At 44.1% G+C, this 13,017-nt stretch overlaps 2 non-coding genes across 2 annotated transcripts; one reads left to right on the forward strand and one right to left on the reverse strand.

The window, feature by feature from the left end:
- Positions 1-2,204: 2,204 nt before the first annotated feature.
- Positions 2,205-2,276, forward strand: TRNAE-UUC (transfer RNA glutamic acid (anticodon UUC)). The gene has a single exon. It is a non-coding gene; the product is annotated as a tRNA-Glu (tRNA).
- A 786-nt stretch (positions 2,277-3,062) lies between these two features.
- Positions 3,063-3,134, reverse strand: TRNAE-UUC (transfer RNA glutamic acid (anticodon UUC)). The gene has a single exon. It is a non-coding gene; the product is annotated as a tRNA-Glu (tRNA).
- Positions 3,135-13,017: the final 9,883 nt, after the last annotated feature.

Genomic DNA, 13,017 nt, shown 5'->3' on the forward strand with positions numbered 1-13,017 from the left:
ACAGACAGCCCCTTCTTCCCCCCAGGGATGAAGATGGTGCTGCAGTGGCCTGGGAGGTGTGAGGCTGCTGCACAGCCTCACAGGGTAGCAGTGGGAGCAGGCGGAGTAGAGGCGAGGTTTGGCCTTGAAGAAGCAGTGGCTCAGGACAATCCAACCACCTGCGCTGGCGAGATGCCTGCCCTGCTGAGCTGAGGTCTGAAGGAGGAGGAGTGAGGCCACCAAAAAGAACGGTCTGGGAAGAAGCTGTCTACCTCTATCTGATAGGCAAAGCAGAAAAGCAATCAGGTGGGCATAGGGCCCAGCTGAATGCCTGGATGGGCGGTGCAGCCTGGGTTTTCTCAGGTCCTTTGGCTGCTTGAGCCCTAGAACAATGGGAAATGGTGGCACAGCATTGGGAGCTCAGTAGTGGGAAGAAAAATGGATAACAAAACCAAGACTCAAACTCCAGCCGGGAAGTTTGAGAAAGAAGCCTTAACCACTAAAATGTAAATGTATACCAGGAAACTAATCCTACCTTCCGGTACCAGGATCAGGTACATCGCTTGTGGGGCTCAGTGCAAAATGAAAATGGGAGCCCCTTGTTCAGAAAGCAGCAAGAAAAAAGTGTTGTTAAAGGTAGTGAAATGTAAAGCTTTTTCCTTTCTTCCATGGTCGCTCTCTCGACTTGTCATGGTGTTTTTTTATTTGCTATTTAAAGTCATGAAAAATTAAGAATTTAAATAATTACCATGGATTTTATCCGTTATCTTTTTTTTTTAAGACTTTACTTTTCTTTTTTCTCCCCCCAACCCCCCGATACATAGTTGTGTATTTTTAGTTGTGGGTCCTTCTAGTTGTGGCATGTGGGACACCGCCTCACCATGGCCTGATGAGTGGTGCCTTGTGCGCGCCCAGGATTCCAACCAGCGAAACCCTGGGCCGACAAAGCAGAGCATGCAAACTTAACCACTTGGCCACGGGGCAGCCCCTACCCGTTATCTTTATATTGTGCGATGCCAGTTTTAAATGTTGACCAAGTGCTCACTATAGCCCGTTTCTTATCCTCTGCTTTGTTCTGACCTAACTTTAGTCTGGCTTCTCTCCTCCCCACAGGCTGTTGAATTTTGGCTTGCCCAGGAGAATTAAGCAAGCGCTAAAATGCAGAACGTGTCCCTTTTACCAGCTCATCCTGGGAATCAGTTGACCAAAGGGAGACACATTTCCTGGGAAACTGCCCTGAACCTCTATGCTGTCTGTTCACTCTCTCTTCCTTCTTCAGCTTCCCCTTAAAAGTTTCTGCTAAGCTCTGCTTACCTGTCCCTATGAAAGAAACACTTTTTTCTGTGTGATTTCGAGAGATTTGTAGGCTTCTGAGATTGGAGCATTCTTCCTATTGCAACAGTCTTTTCGAAAAGTCCCTCCTTATCTAAGTCTAGATGTGTTTTTGTTTGACAATGCAAATATAAAAGCGTTTAACTCACATGCAGAATCACTGAAATCGCAGAATCCATATTTCGTGGCATCTACACGCACATGAATTTTTGTCCTTATCAGAACAGTGGAAATGATGCACAGAAGTAGCTCAGCTGTGTTCATTTTACTTCTTGATACACACATTCTATCAACATTCTCTACCTTCAGCTTGTCGACAAGGAAGGAAGGACAGGAAGGAAAAGGAACTATGGGTTGTCCAGTCTTTCTCTTTCCTTTTATGTCATCGTTTTCAGCATAAGTGGTTGGCAAATACAGGGAAGTAACATAAGAAAGGACATGACAGGATTCCTTGGCCGTTCATTTTTCTTAGAATGCCATTGCCTCCTTTTTGCATTTGAACCAAGTTCTTCTGTGAATGGAGAGTGTGGCCTTTGGCGCTGTCAGGTCAACTTATTCAGTCATAGAGGCAACATGCTTATCTTATACTTGCTTTGAGCCTCTGAACTCCCACTGCATAGTGGGTCCACCTGGAATTCTGTGTTCATCAAGCATAGCGAATGCTATACACAAATGGGCAACAAGAAAGGCAGACAAGAATATTGCTGTTATCTTCTCTGCTCATGCGTAGGCGCCATTCTATCGGATTTCAGTTACAAAACTCATGTTCAAAGAACAAATTATTTAAAATTTCAAGGACACTTTTCAGACCTCCCTAAAAGTTTCTAATATGTGCGTGAATCATTCTCAAGATCTTTTTCTAGAAGATGCTGCGGCACATACCTACGCATCTTTCCCTGGTGGTCTAGTGGCTAGGATTCGGCGCTTTCACCGCCGCGGCCCGGGTTCGATTCCCGGTCAGGGAAGTTAGTTTTGTTTTTTGCATACCGACATTCTGTTGTTGCTGCGGCTCCAAATGCCTCCATGCTAACCGAGGCTCCCTTGCGCGCACCCCGCATGTCATCCCATCTTGGGGTATATCTGTACCGAGGAAACAAGGTGCCTGTGAAGAATGAAAAATTCCTGTACGCAGATTCAAACTCACTTGCCTCTGCCTCATTGTATTAGAAATTACTGATTTATGTGGGGTTTTAAAAAATAATAAAGGTAATTTCTACATGAAACGAGTTATATAAAATGACTTCTAAATCCATTAAGGTTTGATTGGCATAGGCACAGTTTTAGTAATGGGTGTAATTTTTCCCCGAGTTCATTGAAACCCTTTGAGCAGTTACATTCCAGAGACGTAGACAGCCGAGGTAATTTTACCACTGCCATTTGGTCTTTTGTGAAAATGAGAACACGTTTCTATATGGTAATTAGGTAACTTTCCGTGTAAGACCGGAACTACGAAAATAGATCAAGAATGATCTTATTAAAATAGCAAGTTATATGACAACAGACCTTCAGCGACCTGGTCCCGTGGTTCTCAAAACTGACTTCAGGTCACCTGGGAGAAGTTTGAGAGGCATGCGGAATTCCCGTGCCATCGTCTTAACCTGAGGATGCCGTAGGATGGCCCTGGGGACAAGAGGAGCCATACGATCACTTGCTGGTCTTGAAGATTGTGCGCAAGCAAGTCTTGGTTAAAATCGAGGCGTTCCGAGCCGCAACAATAATAGAACGTCGGTATGCAGAAAAGAAAGATTAAATTCCCTGACCGGGAATCGAACCCGGGCCGCGGCGGTGAAAGCGCCGAATCCTAACCACTAGACCACCAGGGAGAGACGCCTGTAGAGGTTTGCAGCATCTTCTAGAAAAAGACCTTAGGAATGATTCAGACACCTGTTACAGACATTTAGGGACGTCTGAAGAATGTTTTGAAGTGGTATGTGTGGTGCTGGGTGCGGTGACTGCCACCTGGGTCAGAGGGTGAAAGGAGACTTTAGTGGCAGAAAAATTGGAAGAAAGATTGTCACAAGTCAAACCGGGGAAGAGAACAATTTTTCCTACGACATGTTTGTCACTCACCACAAGGATTTCTCACATTTCTTTCTTTTTTCCCTTCTTCATTGCTAAAATCTCTGTGCCTCTCTCACATCTATGGTTTCCCCATGGTTGACTGAGGAAAACACGTCCCTCTTTTGCTCTCTCACCCCCCAAAAGGGATCCTATTCCTGATCTCCTCTGAATATGCCCCCTCCCTAGTACAGAGGGAGGAACATTCGGGACCAAGGGGACATGCTCACCTGGAGCTGCACCCCTCTCCTGGGCCATGCTCTGTTATTTGAGACCTGGGAATGGCCTTCACAAATGCCTGAAGTCTGATTAGGCCTCTTCCCCATCAGTACTGCTGAGGTGGATTACCTCTCCAGATTGTGCAGGCAAGGATCAGCAAGTGGCCAAAAGAAGGATGTTTGCAGGGGTTTGGACAGAGCTTGCTGGTGGGGGGTGAGGTGTCCATACACCTGCACAAGACCCCTCTCAGTGCAGGAAGGAGCTGGGGCTAAAGGACAGGGTTCTGCCTGCACCACCATGCTCAGGCACAGAACTGTGATGTGTCTGTTCGAAGGGCAAATCTGGCCCCATGGGTCCTTAAGGAAGTATTTTTACGAAGGTAGGAGGAAAGATGTCACCTTATTTTACTGTTTATTAGCTTAACTTATAAGTTTAAAATATTTAGACATATAGTATGTGGGCCTCTATTTGTACTCTTCCCTACTTCTCTGACCTTCCAGGCCTGTCCATGTATCCAGCCGTCACCCCCTCACCTCAACCACTTGGATCCAAGGTCACCCTCTCTCAAACTGAGTCATTTCTTCACTCCTCCAACCAGGAAACCCTCCCCAGGCCCCACCCCCAGTGAATCACAGCACCCTTGGAAAGAAGCCTTTCCTACCCACCATGTCTATGAAGCACTGAGTCCTTTCTGCTTTAACCTCTGAGGCTCCCCGTCTAGTGAGGACACTGCCAAGTTCGTGGAGTAGTGCTATCACCTCCGCAGCTCAAGCAGCCCCCATATGGTTTAAAGGTAGTGGGCTAACAGGGATGCATTTTCTCCTTAAAATTGTACTCAGTAGCATGTTTCCAATTAAAAAAAAATTGAGGGGGCCAGCCCCGTGGCCGAGTGGTTAAGTTCGTGTGCTCTGCTTCAGCAGCCCAGGGTTTCACTGGTTCAGATCCTGGGCGCGGACATGGCATCAGTCATCAGGCCATGGTGAGGTGGTGTCCCACATGCCACAACTAGAAGGACCCACAACTAAAATATACAACTATATACCGGGGGGATTTGGGGAGAAAAAAGCAGGAAAAAAAAAAAAAAGATCAGCAACAGTTGTTAGCTCAGGTGCCAATCTTTAAAAAAAAAATTGGTAAAACTGTTTCTGCTTCCTTTAACTTGAGGAATCTTCAGATTTCCTGCTAGGAGTTAATGAGAAGAGGGAGAAGAAGGGGACTATAAAGTTTCTTGGATGTTGGACTGGATGAATGGTGTAGTAGGCAGGGTTCTCCAGAGAAACAGAGTCAATAGGAGGTCTATACCTGTATCTGTACCTATATCTATATCTATGTCCACATCTGTAGCTATATAGAGAAAGAAAAGAGAGAGAGATTTACTATAAAGAATTGGCTCATGTGATTACGGCATCTCAAGATCTGCAGGATGAGTTGGCAAGCTGGAGACCCAGGAGGGCTGATGATTTAGTTCCATTGGAGTCTGAAGACCTGAGAACCAGGAGAGCTGCTAGTGTAGTTCAAGGGCGAAGGCCAAGGCCGGCAGACTCAAGACCCAGGAAGAGCTGGTGCTCCAGTCCAAGTCTGAAGGAGGGAAAAACCCAATGTCAATGGCAGTTGGGCAGGAGGAGTTTCCCTCTTCCTAGGGGGAGGGCAGGATTTTTGTTCTACTCAGGCCTCCAACTGATTGGATGAGGTCCACCCACATTAGGGAGGGCTATCTGCTTTACTCAGACTGCTGATTTAAATGCTAATCTCATTCAAAAACGTCCTCACAGAAACACTCAGAAGAAGGTCTGAGCAAACATCTGGGCACCCCACGGCCCTGTCAAGTTGACACATAACATTAACCATCACAGATGGTGACACCTTATACTAAGCACACAGAAGAGAAAACTGCCTTGGCCGGCCTTTAGTTTAGGACAGCTCTTTTTTCAGAGCACTTATGCTTCTGCCCTATCTGGATATAGTGCAAAGACGTTTTCATCTGTTATATAAGATGAATTAAGAGAGAAAAAGCCCCTTCTGGCAGAGAAATGGCAGGTCTGGGGAAGAGTAGGCTAAAAACCCACCTCGCCTGTGCTTGAACCACCAATATGTTGATTCACAGTCAAACCTGCCGACCACTGGACTTCAGGGATCATGCTGAGTTGTTGTTTTTTTAAGTGAAATTCATATAACATAAAATTAACCATTTTAAAGTGAACAATTCAGTGGTGTTTCATACATTCACAAGGTAGTGCAACCACCATCCCTTCTAGCTCTGAAACATCCCCCAATAAAACCGTATATCCGTCAGGCAATTACTCCTCAATTGGCCCTCTTCCCAGCCCTTGAAGCTGCGAGTCTGCTTTCTGTTTCTAGAGACTTACCTACTCTAGATATTTCAAATAAATGGAATCACACAATATGTGACATTTTGTGTCTGGCTTCATTCACTTAGCATATTTTTGGAGTTCATTCATGTTGTAGCATGTACCAGTACTTCATTCTTTTCTATGGCTGAATAATATTCCATTGTATGGATACACTACATTTCGTTTCTCTGTTCGTCTGTTGATGGACATTTGGGTTGTCTCCACCTTTTGGCTGTTATGCATAGTGTTGCTATGGACATTCATGTACAAGTATTTGTTTGAGTACCTGCTTTTAATTCTTTTGGGCATACCTAGTAGTGGAATTGCTGGATCACTTACCTTCGCACCAGCAATGCACGCTGACTCCAATTGCTCCACATCCCTGCCAACACTTTTCATTTTCTGGTTGTTTTTTTTAAAGATTGGCACCTGAGCTAACAACTGTTGCCAATCTTCTTTTTTTCTTTTTTTCCTCTTTCTGCTTTTTTCTCCCCAAATCCCCCCAGTATATAGTTGTATATTTTAGTTGTGGGTCCTTCTAGTTGTAGTACGTGGGAGGCCACCTCAATGTGGCCTGATGTCCATGTCCATGTCCTGTGCCATGTCCGCGCCCAGGATCCGAACCAGCGAAACCCTGGGCCACCATAACGGAGAGCACGAACTTAACCACTCGGCCACAGGGCCAGGCCCCACTTTTCATTTTCAATTGTTGTTTTTTAAATCTTTCCTTGCCTCTTCCTGACTTCCCTGCAACCCTTGGCATCCTTGGCTAATAGCTGGAGCATGCCAAACTCTGTCTTTGTCTTCACAAGGTCTTCTTCCCTGTGTCTCTGTATGCTCTCTCCTCTTCTTATAAGGACAGTAGTCATTGGGTTGAGGGTTCACGCTAACCCAGTATGATCTCACCTTAACCTGGATATATCTGTAAAGATGCTATTTCCAAATAAGGTCACATTTGCAGGTACTGCCAGTTAACACTTGAATATAAATCGTTTTGGGGGACACAATTTGATTCACTATAGTAATGATGGTAAATTTTAATTTCATTCAGTTTTTGTTTTGTTTTGTTTTGTTTTGGTGAGGAAGATTGGCCCTGAACCATCTGTTGCCAATCTTCCGCTTTTTGCTTGAGGAAGATTGTTGCCGAGCTAACCTCTGTGCCAATCTTCCTCTACTTTATGTGGGATTCTGCCACAGTGTGGCTTGATGAGCGGTGCTACATTTGTGCCTGGGATGCAAACCTGCATACCCGGGCCACCAAAGCGGAGTGCATGAACTTAACCACTATGCCACCTGGGCAGGCCCTTTCTTTTTTTATTGTATTTAAAATACACATATTGACAGTTGGCAATGAAAAGTGAGGAAATCACTGTACTCATCCCCATCAACTCTCCTGATTCACTAAACTTAAACGAAATGAAATCTATTATAAACGTAAATCTATAAGTAACATAAACACACAGTATAAAGAATAATTTTAAAAAAAACACAAATGTTTCCTGTATGCTAATATAGAATATAAGATTACCAGTGCCTTTGAAACCCTCTCTATTATTCTCACCAAATCCTTCCCCTCATTTCCCCCAGAGGCAACTACTATGCCTGTATTTTTTCTCCTTCTTCCGGGGCTTGAGTGGCTTTCAGCCAGGTTATCTTCACTGCCTACAGTGGGGTGGGAAGTACTCCCTTTTTTCTAGTCTCCCAGAGATTTTGTGTAAAATAGAAGCTCTGTTTCTTGAATGGTTGGTAGAAATTATATTTGAATCCTGACTCACAGAGTCCATGAGCATAATACAATTAACATTGTTTTTATGCTACTACATTCGGGTGGTTTTTATATGCAGCAATAGATAATCAAAACCGAATTTGGTGCCTGGAAGTGGGATGTTACCATAACAATACCTAAAACATGTGGTGCTGTTTTGGGGACTGGCTGGCATCCGAAGCCTGATGGCTGATAGCAATGGCTTAAAGCAAAGTCAAGAATATATTATTGAATCCAGATGAAGAAGGACCTTTGTTTTGTAGTGTTAGAAAGCACATCAGCATTGTTGTGTGTAGCGCTGTGAAAATAGGAACTGTACCTAACGAATTCAGTGATCTAGCCAAGTAATTTTCCATGCAGAGTACCAAAGGAACTGCTTGTATTCTTCGAGTTGCTGTAGGGGACCAGAATATGCCACCCCAAAATATGCCACTTGGGCATAAGGATGATTTTGAGCTGGAGGCAAGTGAGAATCACCAGATGCAGAAAGAAGACTTCCCAGAGCTTCTTTATCTGACTAAAAGCAGAAACTGCTGGAAAGTGAGGACTACGATCCATCTGCTCTGCCAGGGAAGATTTATAGCCACGAAGAAGACAGAAAGTCAGCGTCGAGATGGACCTGCACAAGCCTTACTCCATTACTTCTCCCATATATTTACCTTCCTACAGTTTGCTGCCCTTGAAAGTCTAAAACTCTTTTCCTTTGTCTTGTGACTAAATGAAGTAATTTATTTCTCTTTACTTAAGATGCTGTGGGGGATCAGAATTGGCCACCCCAAAATGTGTCTCTTTGGAATGAGGATTATTTTGGGCTGGTTACTTTTAAAAACTGCAGACTTGAGAGAAGCTCTAGAAAGCAGAATTTACCCTTTGTAAGAGATATTTACATTTGTAAAGGAAATCTCCATCTGGAAAGGTGTCTCCCTCTCTGTACCAGGAAGAAGAGGGGAAGACCTTCTCTCTAGAAACTCTTATCAATGCGGAAGGCAAGGACTTAAATCTGTATAATAACCTTACTCTAGTTTACTGTGCTTTTCTGGTAATCTCCCATAACTGACTCTTCCCATCCTCAACATCCTCCTATGTCTTTAGCTGAAGATGGTATTTAAGAGGAGAGCCTCTGCCATTTTGGCAAGTTGCTCAGTTTTCCTGAGTGTCTTCCCTGTATACATGTTATAAAGCTTTGTTTGATTTTCTCCTGTTACTCTGTCTCATGTCAATTTAATTCATTAGCCCAGCCAGAAAAACCCAGAGGGTAGATCTATCTTCCTCCCCTACAATGCTATATAAACCCAAGTTCTAACTACCCCTTTGAGTTTCTCATCATGAGTTTTCCCCTGCGTGATGTGTCCTGCATGCGTTAATAAACTGTTTTCTCTTGTTAATATATCTTTTGTCAGTCTAATTTTACAGGGCCGCAGCTGGAGAACCCAAGAGGGTATAAGGAATAAGAATTTTTTCTTCCCCTACACTGCCTATGACAAAACACTAGAAAAGAGAGATGAACAAAAGAACTAACAGCTCAGTTATCAATTGGAATTTGGAGGAAATGTAAAGGCTTGGGGCAGTTTCCATCTAGTAAGTGCTTCTCAAAGAAAGAGAAGGCTTCCACACAAAAGTCAAATCCGGGCACTGTCAGCAAAACACGGTCACCGGGGAAAGATGAAGCTAAGGCTATACCTTTGGAAATGTTTATTAAGACCTCTGGCGGATTGAAGTCATGCATCATAGACTCTTTCAGATAGAAAGAAGGCATTCTATCAGTCTTAAGGGCATACCTTAAAGATCTTTCCTGTTAATGAGGCTCTTAAGAATCTTAAGGTCATTGACCCCCCCAGCAACTTCACTAGGAGCCCAAAGTAGAAACGGGCTTATCTCAAAGAGATTTGTGAGTGTGACTTTTGTCTAATAAGGGGAATATATATTGATACGTAAGAAACTGTCCAAGCTTTCAAAGGAAGTGTATCAGCTTGAACTGAAAGGGACAGAGACAGTACAAAATTCAAAGAAGCCTTTGGCCCTCCAAACTTCTACGGACAGGAAGCAGGCTAAGAAAATGCTCAGCTGCAAACACTGGCTATTCTTATGGAAAAGACAGAATGACTCAGGAGATGGAAGGGAGGGCCACAGAGAATCATTCCCAGTGAGTAGTACTGGCCTTAAGGACCTGGCAATAGGTACCTGACTGGATGTCAGAATTGCTATGGACCAGTGATTGCTGTCTGTCTCCAATTTCCCCCTTTTGAACAGGAATGTTGATAGCAGTTAACCCATGCCTGTCTCGATACTGTATGTTGGATATATGGGGGCCAGATAACTCATCCTTTTACTCAAGACTTTTGACCAAGAAGAAACTACCCAAGGAGCCTCATCTATGCCAGTAACAACTCAGAAATGAGATGAGTAGCTTATGAAGAGGTGGAGAATGTGAAGTTCTGGGGCAAAGGAAGGATATTTTGTGAATCAAAGGACAGCAGTCTCTGAGTGGGCTGTGACCCATCAAGCTTTAACATAACAGCAGAAAGCCTAACCCCCTACACTGTGAAGATCAGGTAGAGGCCAGGGGCTGACAGCTCCTCTTGAATTATTTGCAGCCAAACCCTAGAGTGCACCCTGCGTTAACCTCCAGGTCCCAGCTCCAGCACTTGGGGGAGATCTCGATCCTCTGCAGCCAAGGTCTCTGCCTCGCCATCCTGGGCCTGAGAACCTGGAAGCACAACAGATGTGGCTGATTCCAAAAGCCAGTTTCCTTCAGCCAGTATGGGTGATTGCATAGCACAGCCTTGTAGCCTCCATAGCTTTGTAAATGGAAGAACAGGAGGAAGAATTAGGGACCATGGTACCCTGTTTGTCCTGGAAGTTCCCCAAGGATCAGACTCAGTTCACACTATTCTTGTTGTCAGGAATTCCAGGAAGGAGGTTATGAGCTGAATAACCACGGTAACTGTATCTGTTGTCTTGCTCATCATTTTATTTGCAGCTCCTTGCAGAGTACCTGGCACATAACAGTTGTCAACATAATGTTTGATGAATGAATGAATGCATGCGTGCATGAACAAATAGATGAATAATAGGTACATATTCAGAGACTAGGGACAAGCCAGGATTTTGTGTTTTTCTAAAAGCCTTCAGGAAGACCAGCCAATTATAAGAAAGTTTGCTTTAGTCAAAAGAGAATTTCCTCTCCATGGTCTTCCTGTCCTGACTTCTGAGCTACGAAGGACACCTGAGAGGATGAAAAGTCGGCTTTGGCTGAGGGGAAAGGCCAGCTCACTGGAGTTCCTGGTGTGAGGACAAACACAGACTGGAGTCCTGGCAACACATTTCTTATACTACATCAGAACTTCTCAAGGTGACATGGGTCCACTCCCCAGGGAGTTGACAGTGGGCTAACAGGAAGGGAAGCCAGAGAAGTTAAAATGGGAAGGGCTTGATGACTAATGGATTTGCTGGCTAAGGGGACTTCAAGGAAGTCCCCTTCCTGTCTGTCTTGTTTCCCTAAAGGGATGTTACCACCATTCATTGAGAGAGGGGACATTGGAAAAGACTGCTGCTTAGGGCGTGGAGAGAAGATGCACTCAGTTTGGGAGATGATGACCCCGAGAGCCAAGGGGTCGTGTGGAGCAAGTAAGTGGATGCCTGGATGGATTTAGAACTCAGAGAAGTACTGGAGACACAAATTTGACAGTTGTCTGTATAACTGCAGACACAAGAGTGGTGAAATCACCTAAATAGAGTGTAATATGAAATGAGAAGAGTTAGGGCCAATGGGAAAGCACATAAAGGGTTATTTCTTTAGGACCTTCACTGCAGCCGTATGTATAAGAGGCGTGTCCAGCTATAGGAGAATAGCTGGATAAATTAGAGCACATTAATGCGTGAAATACTGGGCTGCCCTTTAAAATTGGCCAGAGGTCATTGGGTTTCTCCAGCTGTTTGGCATCTGCTGCAAGAATTAACTGAGTGGGAAAGAGCCTTAGCTGTTTTCTGTAGTAGCAGCGCCCACTTGCAAAGAACTTCTGGCTGTGAGATTCTGTAGCAAAACAGCACTCAAAGGATTCTCTTCTGGAGGGAAAAGAAGTACAGGAACCTCTAGTTTGGCCATAGATGACTCCTGAGCATGTAGGATAAGAGAAGCTTGGAAGCATCTCCTCCTGGACAAGTAATTCATAGACCTTTGGATTAGAATTAGAACTTCGATATCTAAGAGGAAGGAAGAATCAGGAAAAAGGAAGGCTATGGTCAAGAGAAGGCTCTTTGGTGATGGTGACTCAAGATTTCAAGTGCCCCTGAGTGGGACTGAACCACCAACCTTTCAGTTAACAGCCAAATGCTCTAACTGATTGCACCACAGAGACCACATCAGTACTTAGCTTCTTGCAGATCATATTTGTAGATCTTTAATCAAACACTGTTATTCCCCTGCCTGGATTCCAGCCTCTTCACCCTGAGACTGCAAGTAGGTCTGAGTTGTGTGATTCTAAAAGCAACGACAGGAAACCATTCCCACAAACTGACACTAAGGTCCTGGCTTCCTTTCTTCCCAATTCCTTAGCGACAGCAGGAAACAAATGCCTTTTTCTCCCAAAGTTGAGACCTAGACGCGAGTAAAACCAAATTCACAAGCTGAGAGAAATGAGAGTAGCTTGAGCGAATGGAGCAGGGGCCGGTGAGTAGTGGGGAAATAGCTCAACACTGATTTAAAATAACACCCCTGCTTGGGAAGTCAGGCTGGTGTCCTTACTTCAGTGAATTCCTTTGAAGCCCAGTTTCATCACCTCTCTATAAATTTTAAACCCATATGCTGAGCATTTATTCAAAGACTAACTTCAATATGGAAGTGAGCTCTGAAGCTCTACCTGAATATGATTCTCAAGAAGCACTAAATATCCCATGGAGAGGCAAAACATCATCTGGGCACCTGAGAGATGGAGTAGGTTGAACGCTCCCCCAACAGCTCCCCATCCCACCACACAAGGAGTAATTCAAAAATATCACTAATGAGCCATGGCTCTTCATAGAGAATCACTAATTTATGAGTACAACTAGAATTTTTTACATGAAACCCTGAAACTGACCTGCAAGTTACTTCGAAACAAGAAAATTAGTTTTAGTAATAAATGTAATCTCCCCAGAATCTTTGGAATTTTAAAAGCAGTTAACTTTTCAAAGTTCTGTAGAGCCTGGGCCATTTTACCTAACCTTCTGACATTTCCATTGGTAGATCTCGCATTCAGAAGGACATAACTAGAGAAATTCAGACCATATGTTACACTTACTTAAGCTCAGAAAAACAACCTACACTGTTCCATA

Source organism: Equus asinus, chromosome 25, assembly GCF_041296235.1.
Source record: "Equus asinus isolate D_3611 breed Donkey chromosome 25, EquAss-T2T_v2, whole genome shotgun sequence".
NCBI lineage: Eukaryota > Metazoa > Chordata > Mammalia > Perissodactyla > Equidae > Equus > Equus asinus.